Below are 12,886 nucleotides of genomic sequence, written 5' to 3'. Positions count from 1 at the left end.
TCGTCAAGTCGAAGCATAAACGCCAGCACATTTACGCTTGCGCGTTTTACGCTGCGCGTGAATGTGTTCTTTCTGGCTTCTCAAAATAGATCGACAAAGTGCAATATCGATACATATCTCGGGTAAGTTTTCAAAATGCCGTAAGAGCCACAGTGACCTCTGACTCTAATTTTCGCTTTTTTCGAAAATGAAACAAAATTTCATTTATTTTTAGTTTGGGACACTTGAAGGACGTGTAGATGAACAATCTCGAGCATTTTTGATATTGGTTTATCGTAAGTAAGTCCAACACCGATGCTAAAAGGACTTTGTTTACCAATGGCTCTTACGGCTTTTTGAAAACTAATCCGAGATATTTATATAAGTTAATCATAGACGAACATAAAAGACTGAGTACCCCTCATTTTTTTTTCAAAAATGTCAATCCAATATATTTTTCTTAATTCAATATAATTATTTTCCGACCCACAATATATCTCTGAAATTAAAAAAAAAATTGCATTCGAGGTTTAGCCTAAAAAGATTCGAAGCATTAGGTCAAATTCTCACTGGTTGGTATCATTATTTTTCTAAAAAAATAATTGCACCAATATATTTTTCGGAGTTTCATTATTTTGTAAGAAAGGCTCTATTTCACCTCTGGTGATTATAAATCGGGTTTTTTTTATAATATAATTAAATGCACCAATAAAACTGACTATGTTGATTCCAATTTGTCAAATAAAACACCGCAAAAATACTCGGTTTGAGATGTAGAATGGACGAAATCGACCAATAAGAGAACAGAACGACTCGAAAACTATGTTAATGCTAGTGCTTTCTTTATGTGCACGATAAACAATGTAATTTCAAATGGTTTTTTTTCTCTGTGTTTGTGTATTTCAACAGTATTTGACCCTTCTTTCGTAGCGCCAAATATCAGATTCACCGAACTTTTTATCGTTTTCTCGAGTAAAGTAGTTGAAATTTATTTAAATGATGATCCATTCATTATTATTGACTAAAAATTTGTGAGTGTTTTCAAGAAAGAGGGGCCATAAAAACCAAAATATCTAACCAAACCAAATCATCTCCAGCCACATTCCCAAAACTGTCGGCTAATCAAATTCGAAAACGAGCCAACTCGTTAGTTTGCAACTTTTTCCTGTTGTTGGCACACAATAAATACCTCGCGAAACGAAACGAAACGAGATGCATAAAATCGACCAGAAAAAAGCACTAAAAATCGTGCAAAAAGTTTTCCGCGAAACGAGCGCTGGCTGCGAAACGTGATGGCGATGAGCTTGTGTATGTTTAGCTGTGTTTGTTCCATTTGCGTTTGTGTGTGTGAGTGTGTGCGGGACAAATTGTGATGCATCCACGGGGGACACAATTCCATGTTATCATCTTGTTCATTTTGGATGTCGTCGGTGCAGTTCAGATTCACCACCAGATATACCATGCTGGACCTGCACGTGAACACATCCACTGATCGTATAGGGGATAATAGGGTTGGTTGAAGCACTAGTAATGTTTATCTGTAACTTCCAAAAAATCTAATAAGAAATTAATAAACTTTTTAAGCATTTAATTTTGTTTTTATCAAGCAAAATTATTACTTGTGTGGACTCTTTCAACTCCATTTATTTAAAATTCAACCAACAATCACCACGCAATAAGCCGTTGATTGCACTTGCATAAAAAAGTAAGTTTTATTACGAGTTACTGGACAAAAACCTTCATTTCTCGTAGTTATCATTCACCTCAATCAGAAAATCCCCGTCTGGCACGCAATCCCAGAATGGAACGTAGACTGAATGGTGCTTGAAAAGTTGCACTTCCCTCACCCACCATACTTTCTAGTACCACCCCTCCTGTGGAACTTCCGACACAGCCAATTTGTAGAGTAGGTGGTTCCCACCCGAAAAAACTTGCTTCCCCTCTGGTCCATCGAGCGGCGTAATGAAGCGGTTCCATATTTTAGGGGGTGGCCCCAAGCAGATGAGGCAGGGGAAGAGGGGGGTTCTTCCGTGGCGTGTCGATCAAACGTTGCGTGCTGTCAAATTGGCGGGGACAAATAAATACGTATATACAATGTTATGGGAGAACTACTACCATCCCCTCCCCTGCCAAGTTGAAGGACGCACCACGTTTTGACGTCGATATTTCGAATGGAAAAACCTCTATTATTTTAGTCAAATTAAGGGCAGTTACGTTTGGGCAGTAAAAATAGGTCATGAGGGAAGCGGAGTTATAGTTAAATATGCAAACAAATGGAAAAACAGCTTGTGTGTTTTTCCTCGCGATGATGACGAATCACTTTAGTTTGAGGAAAGCGCCACTTCACAAATGGGTTAGTTTTAGCTAGGGCTGATAAATTAGGATTTGACAATCGGCTTAAGAGGTATTTTGATTTAAATTGTCAACCTATTTCTATATTTTCCTTCTTAAGGAGGCCATATCCAGCAATTATTGTTCAAAGAAAAGCATTACTTCTCTTGTTGCATATTTATCTTTATTCATATTTAGTATTCTTAATATCCATAACAAATTCTGATTTTTGTTGATACATCATATTTTGCATCATTAGTTTGTCCATATAATTTTCCATACAAAAATGATAAATAAATTTTTTTTTTATCTTTTGAAGGGTCGTTTTATACACCTCCGTACACGCACGAGAGCACGCAGCAGTCAAGTGCTCAGTGCTCCATTGTTTTTTCGCCGTAGTTTACCGTGATTAGCCACGAGTTTGCTCCTGCAGCATGCCAAAGGCCGGCCGTGGCCGTGGCAGTTCGAGTGCGGCCTCGAAAAACCCGCGAAGTTCGTCTACCGGCCGTGTGCAAAAAGGTAAACAAACCAACGCCGTGTCGACCGCCATCGCGCAGGGGAGCGTGGACGCAGAAGGCATCGACAAAAAGTTACTACATCCCGGATATGTTCCAAGATCACCAGTGCGAACCCGTTCCGGTACTTCCGGTGCCACGACCAGTGGCACGTCAACATCCGCCAACATTCCCACCAGGAACGAGTTCCAGATGCTGAGCGACGACGAAGAAAACAACAACAACAACACCGACGGTAGCAGCACTACCGACGTCGACGACGATGATGGTCGTGCACGGAAAAAAGTGCCGACGTCAAAAAAGAACAATTCTCCAACGGAACGAAGACCACCCCCAATTTTTGTGTTTGGACCAAGGGAATGATGGAAAGAGAGGAATCACAAATCCGAATAAATAATTTCAAGATTTTTCAGGTGTAAACCGAAACCGCGATCTAAAATTAAAATGGAAGAATAAGGCTTTTAACTGCTTGTTTAATTGTCGGTTTACAGGACGCCGCACTGTTTAATCATTTTCTGACGTACATTCAATTTTGCAGTCCAATACAGTCATTGAATTGGAAAAATAAAATTCTTTTTCAAATTTTCTTTAATTGATTTGTGTGCACCTAAGTCGAAGACCAAGATTATTTACTTTTTGCTCTTTGGTCTGACAGTCTTGGTCTGACAGATTTGGTCTGTCAGTTTTATCATGGATTTTGGTCTGGTCTAGGCGAGGGATAGGACACAGCACCTTCCTGGTTTGGACACGTTGGCGGACGATGTTGACGAGTTGCTGGAAGGCCTCGGATCTTGTCTGAAAATCGGTAAGTCGGCAGGGCAAGTGATCACTGAAGCGTAGCAACATCAACTTTTACACATATGACCCAGAGAAGCCCCCTGTTAAGGTCGTCTTGCAGGGTTATCAAGACCGTCCGATCTCCGACCTGAAGGGTCACCTTTCGGACGCCGGAATAAAACCGCGGGAGATTAAAGTGCTCTCGCGCAAGACAACGGTAACAGGTACTCACACACTGTACCTGTTGTACTTCGACCGCGGCACCGTCAAGATCCAAGACCTGCGGCGGACTAAGACGTTGGACGGTTTTTGGGTAAACTGGCGGTTTTAAACCAAGAACCCGACGGACGTAGCGCAATGCCACCGTTGCCAGAAATTCGGCCACGGCTCGCGGAACTGCAACCTCCGGCCCCGCTACGTGAAGTGCGGTGAGTCACACCTCTCGGAGGCGTGCGCACTGCCACGAAAGGCGGACTTGGGGGACAAGGCAGAACAAACTAAGCCGCGCGTAAAGTGCGCGAACTGTGACGGTAACCATACCGGCAATTACCGCGGATGCCTCGCACGCAAGGTCTACCTCGAGGAGCAGGAAAAGAGGAAAAAGAAAGCAGCAGCGTCCCACTCTCCTCAGCGAGGTACGAGCGCAGCCGTTCCTGCAGCTGGCCAGCGTACGGTTCCAGCGGACAACCCAGCGTTCCCTCCTGGATGGGGGCGATCATTTGCAAGCGTGGTCGCTGCCGGTAGCGGCGATGCGGCCCAGCAAGGAGTCACCGGGGAAGATCTCTTTACCCTGCCGGAGTTCTTTGCTCTCGCGGGGGAGATGATGACGCGGTTTCGGAGCTGCCGTAACAAATTGCGGAGCAATTTCTGGCCCTCGGGGAGCTGATGATCAAGCACGTCTACAATAGATAAAAAAACTGTGATCTAGTGTAAGCTTTTTCTATTTCTATCCCCCTTCCTTTGCAAATTTAGTAAGTTTTTTTCTATATTTTTTCTTACTCTTGACAATATCTTAGTCATAAGCAAAAATCGTTTCCAAAATGGATTGAGATTCATCACGCAGCTGAAAGGAACTGCAAAACTCTGTTATGAACTGCAAAAGAACTTATTGTAACATGATTATTCACTAATAAAACCGAATTGAATTGAATTGAATTGAACTTAATGACTCGCTTTTTCCTTCATTTGAAAGCTTTTCTTGCGATATTTTGAATGCTCCATCGAACATCTGCAAATTTTAACTTTTATATGAAGTTTTTGAGGAATTACTTTGACCCTTGAAATCCACAAATTCGGAACACTTTTTTCTTACGAATGTAAACAAACTTTGGATCTCTCCAGGAGTACATATTTATTATCAAATAATGACTTCACGCACTGAAACCAATGAAACTCAAGCTGAGAGATGTTTTATACATGGTTTGACAACTTTTTTGCGAAAATATCAGTTAAATTCAGGTGTTCCACAATTGTGGGATGCACAATAACATCCCACAATTATGGAACAGACCATTTGGAGGCAGTGTTTTGCTGCTCTGTACAAAATAGTCTTGGAATGAAGTTTTTTCCATCGAACATCTGCAAATTTTAACTTTTATATGAAGTTTTTGAGGAATTACTTTGACCCTTGAAATCCACAAATTCGGAACACTTTTTTCTTACGAATGTAAACAAACTTTGGATCTCTCCAGGAGTACATATTTATTATCAAATAATGACTTCACGCACTGAAACCAATGAAACTCAAGCTGAGAGATGTTTTATACATGGTTTGATAACTTTTTTGCGAAAATATCAGTTAAATTCAGGTGTTCCACAATTGTGGGAGGCACAATAACATCCCACAATTATGGAACAGACCATTTGGAGGCAGTGTTTTGCTGCTGTCTTGGAATGAAGTTTTTTGTTCAAAAAATTCTACTTTTACCAGTGAAATAGCAAGATGATGTCCAAATGAAGGTTCTAAAAATAGTAAGATCGACAGAAAAGCTACTTTTGGCATGCTATTGACAAATTATCATAAAAGTGTTCCGAATTTGTGGGTGTTCAGAATATGTGGGATGACTGTACTACGTTTTGTTCAGAAACTCATCCTGAACATTTCGCAACAAAAAGCTCATGAAGATATATATTTATTTTTGATAAATTTGTTGTTCGAAGCAGCGTGGTTTAGTTAATTTTGAAAACAACAGTGAACAATGAATTCGAAAATTGCCTAATGAATCAGTTTTAAACCAATTACCGCACCGTTTGCTTTCCCCTCATTGGCTGCCAGATTGAAATTCAAAACATTTCACGCTATTTGCACCCAGTGGCAGTGGGCCAACTTCAACACCGTAATTTGACACCCCAACCCCGAGCTTGACAGTGACGATTGGTTCCTCCCTTCTTTTTTTTAAGCGACCGACCATCTGTTGGAGCTCAAATTATGAAGTCCAATATCGACATGTAAGACGACGAGGCAAAGTTGATCAGTCACGTGTTTATCATTACTTGCTGAAAGCATCCAGTAAAACAGAACGATTTCCATTCGTGTTATATCATCCAGCAGACTCAAACGCACGCTTTGGAATTCATTACACTGAGACCTCTTTTTGCGGCAAATCATCCAAGAAGTGTACGTTTGATTTTCACCACAGTCGTTAAAAAGAAATAATTTTTACCATGTAGATTTTTAATTTTTTGAAGCTTAATAATAATTCTTAATCTTAATTTTAACATTAAATGCATAACTAATATTACTACGTTCCACGGTTAGCACTAAATTGTGGTTTCAGTCTATTCTGCTTTCACAGTGTACAAGAATTCGCTCGGCATCATTTCTAATTAAATTCCTTTCGTAACGCGTATTTATTCTTGAACGATATCGTGTGATGCTTAAATACCTCCCCCACCCTAAAACATTTAGGATTCCGACAGCTGTCCGTGTAATCTGTTGATGAGCCGGGCTAAGTCCTTCTAATATGGTCTCACTTTGGTGTTTGTGTGTCTGTTTGCGCTGGAGTCAGGACATGGCCTGGGGAAAATTGTTGCGTTTTTGGGACGAACTTTGTTTTTTCGAAGAAATTAGTTTATTTCGATTGAATGTGTCTACTAAAGGTATGGTTGTAAATGGAGATTGGATGGTGGTGGTGTAGCTATCTCTTTTTTACTAAGGCCGATGCAAATATTTACAGTATGTAAAAAAAGTATTTACACCCCTTGGGCACTATGCACATATTGTGATGAAACATCTAAACAATTTAATGTTGACAGAAACCTAGTACTACGTTTTGTTCAGAAACTCATGCCAGACATTTTGCTACAAAAAGCTCATGAAAAGATGATTTCTATAAAAAGTTATATAACAAATACTATTACGAAACTAGAAAAGGTGCAAAAAAAGTTTGTACACCTTTCGAAAAATTAACATAAATAAAGTTATTTGTTGACAAATCACCATAAATCCAGTCTCCCAACTTCAAATAGGCATCCTTGACTGATTAAAAAAAATAATTTGGATTGAATATAAAGTTTACTAACTACTTAGTATAAAAGTTTATATAACTCTGGAAATTCTATATAAAACTTATCTTAACTTAATTTTGCAAACTTTTAATTCAACTAAATGTCAATATATTACCATAGAATTGCTAAATAAACATTTTGGAGTGGGTATAACACCGTTTTGGGGGTATTTGTATCGATAGAATAGATTTTTCGTTGGAATTTCGTACCAACCCGGAATTACGTCGTCGGAAAATCCGCCGGCATCCGAACCGGTCCACAATTCTTAAGTCAACCTATGTGGCATCGGAAAGGGCATAAAATTTCCGATCTTTTGATATCCATACATCTAGGTTTTCTATAAAACCCACGATTTTAAATACCTAGGTAAAAACGTTGTTATGGTTTTGTTTGAGCAATCTGCCAAAAATGTATGGAATTTCGTAATTTTTGTTCTCGTGGATCAAACTTACTTTTTGCCCAGGTATTTAAAAACGTAGGTTTTAAAGAAAACCTAGATGTTTGGGTATCAAAAGATCGGAAATTTTATGCCCTTTCCGATGCCACATAGGTTGACTTAAGAATTGTGGACCGGTTCGGATGCCAGCGGATTTTCCGACGACGTAATTCCGGGTTGGTATGAAATTCCAACGAAAAATCTATTCTATCGATACAAATACCCCCAAAACGGTGTTATACCCACTCAAAAATGTTTATTTAGCAATTCTATGGTAATACATTGACATTTAGTTGAATTAAAAGTTTGCAAAATTAAGTTTAGATAAGTTTTATATAGAATTTCCAGAGTTATATAAACTTTTATACTAAGTAGTTAGTAAAATTTATATTCAATCCAAATTATTTTTTTAATCGGTCAAGGATGCCTATTTGGAGTTGAGAGACTAGATTTATGGTGATTTGTCAACAAATAACATTATTTATGTTAATTTTTCGAAAGGTGTACAAACTTTTTTTGCACCTATTTTATTTTCGTAATAGTATTTGTTATATAACTTTTCATAGAAATCATCTTTTCATGAGCTGTTTGTAGCAAAATGTTTGGAATGAGTTTCTGAACAAAACGTAGTACTAGGTTCCTGTCAAACTTTAAATTTTTTACATGTTTCATCACAAAATGTGCATAGTGCTCAAGGGGTGTAAATACTTTTTTTACATACTGTAAAAAAGTTTTGTCCTCGGCCCTGGTCGAGGTCAAGGGGGCAAAAAATAAAAAAATATAAAAATTTAAATAACAAGCCATAATCTTCACATTTAAATGAAAAAAGTATTTTAAAGTGCATTTTACACTAGTTCAGTTGTTTTGCAATCATTAGTTTTCAAAAAATCTAAGATCTGACAAAAACAAAAATTGTATCGAAAAAAAAAGATTTTGTATCGAAAATTTTCAAAAAATCTTAAGATTTTTTAATAAACCCAAACATGCTAAAAATGATTTTAAACGCAGGAGAATGTATTTTAATTTGATTTCAGCTGGTTGCCCTTGAATTTTCATTGAAATTTTGAAGTTTATTGCAAAAATATTTTTTTTGCCCCCTGATTTTTCGGGCCAATTTTGAAGGGGGGGGGGGTGACAAAAACTTTTAAAAATATTTGTACCAGCCTAATGCAGCTCGGCTTGGAATCGAGTCCAATATTGTTGGCCACACGCCATGTTGGACAAGCTGGGGAATCAGGGCTGAATCTAGAGTGATTTTTGAATCTTATTATATGGAAAACGTTCGTTCAAGAAAATTTCAACTAAACCCCTATTAAATTCATCCCTGAATGACCAGTCAGACAGACACACAACAAAAAAAGGCGAATCATAAACCGACATCCCCTCGGTGCCACCGGCGTGGGGTTTGCTTGTGGATATTCCCCTCGGGGGTGCTGGCCCCAGAAAGAACACTGCCTATAGCTGCCTTCAACACGTGGTGTCCGGCAGGTGGTCTGAAATTGAGTTTTCAGGTGGAAAAGTAATAAAGCTTAATTAGAAATTTTGAAGAACTCGGTTTTCGTCCGAACTGTGGGTATGAATAAATCAATGAAGACGAAGAAGAACCTTGAACTTTTGGCAGCTTTATTTCAGGGGTTTATATTTAAGGTCCGAGAACGAAATGTGATAAGTGTGCAAGTGTGTTTCACCGCAGCTCGGCACGTGTGTGAGTCCTTTATGTCCGACGGTCGACCGATCCCGAGAACCGGGTGTAATAAAACAACTTTCGACCATAGAAATATGTTTAGTCTTGGTTTCGGCTTACCTTCTGAAATATTTATCTCTGTTTACTTTATACTGTGAAAAAGGCAACGAGTACCAGAATTGACTGTTGATGGGGAGGAAGTTGTTTGTAACAAACTGTTTGTATTGACCAATGGAGAAGAGCGGTCTTCAAATGTCGACCTGCCATCCATCACCGAAACGGAGCGTTAACAATTGCATCGATTGACGTTTTTACGGAACACAGGAGCGGATTTTGGTTAACTTAAGTTTGGAATGATCTTCAAAGGATCTTTGCCGGCTTAAAAAAGAAAATTTAATTCCGAAATTGATGCATTAAGTATTGTTTTTGCCTTCCATTCCTTACTGAGGAAAGGCTATAAAATCACTCGAAAAATGAACTTCTTAATACGAGCGGCGAGCGAAGCGGCGAAGAAAGCAACAACAACAACACCGTAGCACTACCGACGACGACGAAGACGTTGGGCGTGCACGGAAAAAAGTGTCGACGCCAAAAACGAACAATTCTCCAACGGAACGAAGACTACCTCCAATTTTTGTTTTGGACACGTTGGCGGACGATGTTGACGAGTTGCTGGAAGGCCTCGGATCTTGTCTGAAAATCGGTAAGTCGCCGGTACAAGTGATTACACCGAACAAAAAAGATTTCGACCTGGTGTTTGCCCAAGTAACAAACGATTTGCCTAATACTCTTCACAAGTTGTATTAAAGCTTTGGAAAATGTTACCAAGTTTCATAAAAACTTATTATCCTATCAAGTTCTATCCTCGCTTTTCTTTCAAGATATCTTGAAAACTTTTCTAGTAGGTTTTCAAGACTGTCGAAACAGTTTTATTTATTAGTTTAAAAAAGATTTTCAAGCATTCTTTTAGTGACTCAAATAAAACCATCTTAAAACCAATTGTGCTAGTAGTTGCATGTTCCAAAACCGTAGGACTTTAGCTGTCAAAAGCAACATTTCAATCATGGAGCAGCAGCAGCAGCGCAGTTGCAGGAGACATTTTGTGTGAATTTACAGATTATGAAATAAAAATTCCGTTACCATTATTGTTGCTATCTCTGTGAAAACCATTTAAAGCGAAAAGTGATTTGTTTGCGGTTAAAATTATTCAAGGAGCAGTCGAACCATGTCGTCCCTAGTTTGTGATTTTTTCTGAGGATTGAAGAAAATTAGTGTTGTGCAATGTCTATGCTGATTCGTAATCCATCATTGGATGAAAACTAACGAGGCAGCAAATGTGTTTTTTTTAATTATTAACTTGACTAGCGTTCAAATGAACTATTTCAACTTCCAAAACGGCATTTTCTTGTCCAAGAATAAGTTGATTTGTTCAAGAATGTTTTAAATTCACAACGGCTTCCTGAAGATAAGATTAAAACTCTTCAGTTTTAGAAATGGCTTAATTAAAACCATGAATATTTTGTTGCATGTATTGCTACGCTCAGTTTGTTCAGTGCAGTTTAGAGGTTAGGTGATCGATTAATAAGAGAATAAAAAGTGTTATTTGTGATTATTTTTTCTGTGGCGATGAAACCTATGACAAACGTTGTAAATGTGTATGTGAAATAAAGAAAAAGTGACGAAAACCATGATCATGTTCATGATAAAGTGAAATATAGAATATGTGACGAAATAAAGCCAAACAAAATAATTGACACTTTGGAATACGTTTTGTCATGTAGTATGTTTTTCCGCAGTATTGTTAATGTTATATGAATAAAAAACAGAGCTATTATTGTGTTTATTTATTTAGAGAGAAAATTATGATCAAATCTACAGCAACAATCAAAAAGGGCGCATGCAAATTTGGAACAATAATTATTAAAGTTCTTAGACAACAGGTAACTACTCATCTAAATCCCCTTTGCGGAAGAAAGCTGGAGAGGATTGCTGTTGTTTGAGTGTCCGAGTAATGTGAACCTGAAAATTAGCTACACAGTCGAAATTTTTGTCCACCCTTTTCCCGTGTTGGTCCAGAAATTTTCACTACCCGGATCTATTTTCCACCATCGATACAAGCATGCGCTGCGGCCAGTGCAACGTGTGATTTAGCCTTGGTTAAAGCAATATCAAGGCTTTCACAAGTCCTACAGTTCTTCAGAAGTCCCCACCAAGAGCATGCTTAGAATAATTACATTTAACATGGTTTTAATCAAGAAAAGAATGTGATGGGGCCGGGCTCGGTCCCGGATGGTTCGATGGGAGGAATTAACACCCACTCGTAGAGTGGCCCAAAAACGCAGCTTGCACGCACTTACGTGACCGGTTCAGACGCTCCACAGGTAGCCACGCACGTCGAGGTAGGTTCCCCGAGCACCTCACACACGCACAGACGGCAGCAGAACCTTGCCGAACTCCAATCAGCTTCAGTTGCTTGCGCAATCAAGCCCAACTGAACGCACGAAACCCAAACGGATCACAAACCCAAAACGCTCGCCAAAACTCCCAACACTCGCCAACACTTCCAACACTCGCCAGAACACCTTTCCCAGCTACTTCTGCTCTTAGCAGGCCAGCACAATTCTTCACGGCTTGGCCACTTGCGGAATCAAGTGAGCCAATGCCAGCAACACAGCAGATTCACAGCCCAGAACACCTGTACCGTACAGGACAGATCACTCGCGCACTTTCGGATGGATATTAGCCAAGAATCGTCAATCGGGTGCACAATCAAAAAAAAGAACTTTATTCGTCGGGGATAAAAGACGCGACCGAGATACTACTCTGACCGTGGTTTATTGGGATCTGTTCTGGGGGTTTTGTTGATCTGATCTGAAACCTATCTGCTGTTGCTGACCACTACAGGCTCAGCAGTTTTCGTATTTTGTTATCTACACGATTCTACTGCAGTTATCGTGACGATCTCGCGAGAGTAGATAACAGTTTCGCTCGCGATGATCATTTCAATGATTGTTGTTAGGTTGGTTCACACGATCAATTACAAATAATTTTTAGTTTTACATTAAATTGTTAGTTTTAAATCTAGGGTTAGTTAACATATTAAACAGAATGGTTTAACGATTTTCGCCATATTGAGAGGCAAGAAATTGGGCAAAAAATCGCAGCCATGTTGAATATTTGAGAGATATCAGAAATTAAACGTATTTTGGCATGAAAATCTTGTAGGTTATTTAAAGATTCAACAAGGCGAGCAGTATTTTTTCGAGGCATCTTGAAAAATTATTCGATCATTTTTAATGGCATGAACTTTTTGGATATGTTCACTAAATTATGCATGTTTTATTTTTCAATATAGCATTTTCCTTGTAAATTTTTGTCTTGTATAATTTTCTAATACTTGTTTATCAAGTAGGGTACACCATAAGACAGAATGGTTTTGATGATAATATTTTTGAATTCAATAAGATCTAGTTAAGGCACGTTTGGTTTTCTTCAAGAGCTGTTCCATTTATATCTTGATTTATTTCAGTCGCTAAGAAGTCTTCCAGGATACTCCAAAACCATTTATCATTTACACAAGATTTATTTAATTCAGCAAGAGTCTTTGAAGACATTGCTAAAACTTATCTGCTAGATTATATCGTTTTAAAACATCCT

General features: G+C 38.6%; 1 protein-coding gene across 3 annotated transcripts in view; it reads right to left on the bottom strand.

The window, feature by feature from the left end:
* The window catches only part of LOC6041134 (small conductance calcium-activated potassium channel protein), a 459,395-nt gene that overhangs the window by 433,869 nt on the left and 12,640 nt on the right, over nucleotides 1-12,886 (bottom strand). The window contains exon 1 of one of the 3 annotated variants that reach the window (XM_038252480.1): nucleotides 11,587-12,265. The exons of 1 other annotated variant lie outside the window; for it this stretch is intronic. The gene's annotated coding sequence lies outside the window, so the exon portion shown is untranslated. Of the gene's footprint in view, nucleotides 1-11,586; nucleotides 12,266-12,886 lie in introns of those variants that run through there. One more of the 3 variants, XM_038252481.1, reaches the window with a different exon arrangement.

This window comes from Culex quinquefasciatus, chromosome 2 (assembly GCF_015732765.1).
Source record: "Culex quinquefasciatus strain JHB chromosome 2, VPISU_Cqui_1.0_pri_paternal, whole genome shotgun sequence".
NCBI lineage: Eukaryota > Metazoa > Arthropoda > Insecta > Diptera > Culicidae > Culex > Culex quinquefasciatus.
Note: the sequence above shows the minus strand (reverse complement) of the source record. Positions and strands in the feature narration are given on the sequence as shown.